Raw genomic sequence first — 5274 nt, 5'->3', positions numbered from 1 at the left:
TATAAACTCAGCCCTTTACCCCGCACCCCCTATCCGAACCCCCCCTTCAGTCATCTCCTTCCCCAACCCCTTCTCATCCTCGAACCCTAGCAGCCGCCCCAGTATCCCTCGCCATTAAAGCCGGCGGCATGAACGCCGATGACCGCCTCCTGAACACCCTAGGACCACCTCACTGACCTGAACACGAATCCACTAACCACGAGCCTCGAATCACTTTCGTTCGTCTCGAATCTTCATTTGAAGATTTGAGTCGAACCCGGATCTATGCCAAACCATCCCATCTTCATACCAGACACTCCCCTGACCTTCCTCGTGACCAAACCAAACTTGGTTTGGTCCGAATCTACCCACAACTCCCAAAAATCCAGATCTGGATATCCAGACTTTAGAACACATGCACTTGGGGAATCCGGCCGGTTTGGACATAGGTTTGAGGTCTAATAGACCTTAATCAAGGTGTTCTCATGTGAGAACACCCTGATTAAAGTTTGTTCGGCCTCAAAAGTTCGAAGTCGAGTTTGATTTGGGTCCGTTTGATTTCAAACTTTTTCAGTAAGTTTCCTTTTCTCTTTGTTTGGTTCTAATTAAGTTGTCATCATATTTCTTTGTGTTTGTTTGTTATTTTGTTATTTTTCAGTCGGATTTCTTCCATCTCTGTTAAAGGCCTTTTTATTTGGCCAATTGTCTTCTGTTTGTGTTCTGAATATACCCTGTGATATAGATTAGTCGTCAAACGAGTTTAATTCACATAAGTTCCCAGTGTTTGAACAAATTGGTCTGAAGTCATTCGGGACTCTATACGTGTTGTTCATATGAACGATTGATTGTTATGTGTTACGATTAATATAGTCGAGTCGATATATGTCGTCAATTAGTTTCAATCGTTAATGGTAACAACTTGATTCGTATTGCTTATTTCTGCTGTGATCGTATTTGAGTCCCATTAGGAACTGAATTGTATTGCCTATTGATTTTGTTCAAATTAAATTAAAAGAACATCTAGGGGGAAAGGTTATAATGGCAGATTCAGATTTTGGTTTTTAAACACAACGCCATTTGGTTTGGACTGTGGGCAGCATGTGTATGGTCTGCTTTAAGGAATTAAAATAATCGGACAGCATGTGCTGTCAGATTATATTCCTACTGCCCATACTTTGATTAAACAAACAAGTGATCAGTACACTTTAACAACCAAAAAGAGAGAGGGGCTGTCAGGGATTTCATGGGGGCTTGGTTATTTAAAACAAGTGAGTGGAAAAGCAACATGGGGGGGGGGCAATTTTGAGTTGTAAAACAGACTGTAAAGTGTTAAGGTTAGGATATAAAAGAGGGGACCTTCCATTAGAAGGAGGAGGTTTTTTTTTTATTCTTTTGAGTCTTAAGAGATTTCGGTGAGTAAGAAAACTGAAAAGAAAAAAGAAATTTTCAGAGCATTTTTACAAAACATTGTCCAAAACTGCACAAAGAACTAAGTTGGTTAAGCTGTTCTGGCCAAGTCAGTCACTCGAACTGGGGCTGTTATTGTTCCATTAAGAGAAGTTTGTGTATCTTCTGCTGTGATTGTTATTGCACTAAGTTTCTGTGTGTTGTGGATTGAGTTCAGTCTTACTGATTATCGAAGTTGTGTTGGCTATTTGCTGAGCTTGTTTGACTATTGAATTTCTTTTGCTATTGCATCAAAATAGTCTAGTTTTCTCGACTGTCTCGTTATTCTGTCTCTGGGATCGATTGGTGGGTACTCGACCACTATGGATTTCATCGTTTGAAATTGCTGTTGGGTCGTTTGTGGGCTGTTGGTTGTTGTTGCTGTGTTTGCTGTTTGGTTGCCGGTTGCTGACATCTTTCTTCTTCTCCTGTCTATTGTCCAAACATCCAGGTACACGACTAATACTGTCAATGTAATCTGAGGTTGAGCATGAATACAAAGAGAAGAGTTGAAGATAGTTTATTTTATGTATAGCATGTACACTGAATGATCTGTGATGTATGATAGCCTATATTTTTGTTCGGATACGGGGTTAGCTTTAACACATAGTAACTGTAAATGTAGGGTAATTTGACATCCGATTGTGCGTGTAGGCTGTTGGATAAAAATTTTCAACCATGTAGTAGGCTGCAGTTTAGAAATTAATGGTGTTAGTGATTAGCATGTCTAGTAGCGCACGAAAACTATTCATCTTTAGTTAATTGTTTTTCCCTTTAATAAACGGTCCCTTTATAACTGATAAACAACGCCTATAGAACCAAGAACAAGTTCACGACCTCAACCTCACAGGGGTCGAGCCCAGGTCGAAACAGACCAAGCAAGCCCTCATCGAACAAACAGTGGCCCAGGTCTGGCCCATTCCGCATGAGCTGGATTTGGGCCCGTAATGTTCAATCAGTTGTCCGTGTGCGTAGTCATATTTTCTTGTTCTATAAAAGCATTTTGAATCCTGCTGTAAATAACCAGTAAGCATGTAATTAACTAGGACTATCTCTGTTTTCAATTAGTAGAGACAAACGCGACAAGAAACGTAGTTGCTATAGGATATCCTTTTAAAAAAAATAAAATAAAATGAGACGAGCCTCGCCAAATAAAAGGGACAAATTGCGGGGCCCTCACAAAATATGTGTATTAATTACTTAGATTCCGGGACGGGCCGTTTAGCAAATTTCACGGCCCTACCCCAAAATAATAATGCGCTAGTTGCTTTAGGCGCGCCTTTAATAATGTTATCTCCCTAAACTCGGGTGCACATTTATGTGACCCAAATCCAAATCTCAACGGAGTCGAAATATGTCTTTAGTCACGGGCACATTGATTGTGGCGTGGCCCGAGATGCATTTCCATGACGTCGTAAATTCCATTCAATAATAAAATGAGACGAGCATCGACAAACAAAAAATGTAGGAGTTGCGGGGCCCTCTAAATGCATATATTAAAATACTTTGAATCCGGGACAGGCCGTTTAGCAAAATTTTACGGTTTTCCCCAAAACAACAATACGTTAGTCGCTTTAGGCGCGTCTTAATAATTTATTCTCCTTAATTCGGGTGCACATTTATGTGACCCAAATCCAAATCTCAACCAAGTCGAGATATGTCAATAACCACGGGTGCATTGATGTAACGTGGTTCGAGATATGTTTTCACGACGTTGCAAGTCCTATAAACTAGCAGTGAAGGATAAAAGCGGTTACAAGTTAAAATTGGCACATTGGTTCATAATTGTATTTAAAAATCAGATAAATAAGCCGAATATAATAGTTGAGCGACCGTGCTAGAACCACGGAACTCGGGAATGCCTAACACCTTCTCCCGGGTTAACAGAATTCCTTATCCAGATTTCTGGTACGCAGACTGTAATATGGAGTCATTCTTTTCCTCGATTCGGGATTAAAATTGGTGACTTGGGACACCCTAAATCTCCCAAGTGGCGACTCTGAAATAAATAAATAAATCCCGTTTTCGATTGTCCTTTAATGGGAAAAAACTCCCTTGCGCCCTCTCGGGTGCGGAAAAAGGAGGTGTGACAGCTCTGGCGACTCTGCTGGGGATCGAACCCAGAACCTCCGGTTCAGGGTTCAAGAATTCGAGCTTAGAATAATTGTTATATTTGGCTTTATTATCTGATCTTTATTACATGTTTTTGCATAACGTGCTAAATGTTGTCTTTTACCGCTTTGATATTATCTGAACTATATATAAACTGTGCCGAAACCCTTCTCTTCTTACTTCCGGGGAGAAGCTCGCTGGTCGGGACTCCCTATTCTGTTAATGTCAATACCTAAAATAAGAAAGAGGACGGACAAGTTACAAAGCCGGACGATCTCGCGGGTCCCCGGTACGTAGCCCCCTCCTCGACTCGAGTTGTCCGCTCGGGTACACAGTCTAGAACAAATACCAAGGTTTAAACCTAGTATAACGAAACTTCATGTCGGATCCCTAGTAGGAACGCTTATTTGCATCATATTGCATTTGACTTAGGGGACTCAACACAGGGGTTGGGTCCGTCTAGGACAGGCAACCCGAAATGGAAAAGACCATCATGCTGCATTCCTATCTGTGTTGTGCATTTATTTGCTTCGATTCCGCATGTCGACCGGTTCCTAAAAAAAAAAAAAAAAAAAAGAAGGGAAAATAGCAGCGTAGGGGAGATAATTACTTAATTTTGGAAAATAAAAACCAATGTCCAAGTAGTGTCAAAACCTTGCCGAAATTTTCCTAAAAAAAAAAAAAAACTGTCTTGTTATATATAAAAATTTTCTTTTATCACTTTCAAAATCAAAAAAAAGGTATTTATTTTAAAAATCAAAAATTCATAATTCAAAAAAAATGTGTTGTTTCTTTCGTAGTACCCCTTTTTTGAATTCAGACTAAAGGTCCAAATTTTTCCTAAAAAGAAATATAATATAATCTTTATCTCTTTTCAAAAAATGTAAAAATACGCATTCTTGATTTCTAGATTTATTCGATTTTTTCCCCTACTTTACGATATCCCCGAACTACGCCGGTTTGATTCTCACCGGATGTGAGATACGTAGGCAACCCTCGTCGGGTTCAACCCCCATTTTGCTAAAATAGCCAAAATCAAAAAATATGTTTCAAATTTTTAAAGAGTCATAAATAAGTCAGGTGATGCTGTTTTGACATGAATAGCCGAATGTTCCCGAAAGGGACGCCGGAAGGCTAACTTTGCATAAATAGCCACTTTTGGGTTTTGCTTAGCATTTTTAGACCCACACAGCCTTAAAATCTTCGTCCCCGAAGTGCTTAAAGGCCGTGTTCAAAGCTTGGTCCCCTCTGTAAAATATTTTGAGTCAGTCATTTTTGTTAAAATCACCTTAATAAATGTGCAGGATGAGCACGATGCAAAATGAACATTTTTCAATAATGACCAAAATCCCTATCAAGTTACGGCTATGGTGGAATGATCTAGGTGTTGAAGGGCAAAATGAGGTTAAGAAAAATCTGAAAGGTCTTGTGGGTCTGTTGGAAATCCAGCCTCGGGGAGATATCATAAGAGCTTTGGTTACCTATTGGGACCCGGCGCACAATGTTTTCCATTTCTCTGATTTTGAGCTCACCCCAACTTTGGAAGAAATGGCCGGATACATCGGGAATACTGAACTTCCGTTGAGGGAAAAATACTTGGTCGCCCCAAGAGTCGTCACGGTACATCGGTTCCTGGATTCATTGAAAATACCTAGAACAGTCCACAACCCGGATCTAGCAGCCGGATTCTGTACTCCATGCTTCATATATGATAGATACGGTCACGAGGGGGGATTC

Source organism: Nicotiana sylvestris, chromosome 3 (assembly GCF_000393655.2).
Source record: "Nicotiana sylvestris chromosome 3, ASM39365v2, whole genome shotgun sequence".
Lineage (NCBI taxonomy): Eukaryota > Viridiplantae > Streptophyta > Magnoliopsida > Solanales > Solanaceae > Nicotiana > Nicotiana sylvestris.
The sequence above is the reverse complement of the archived record's forward strand: the minus strand, read 5'-3'. Positions refer to the sequence as shown.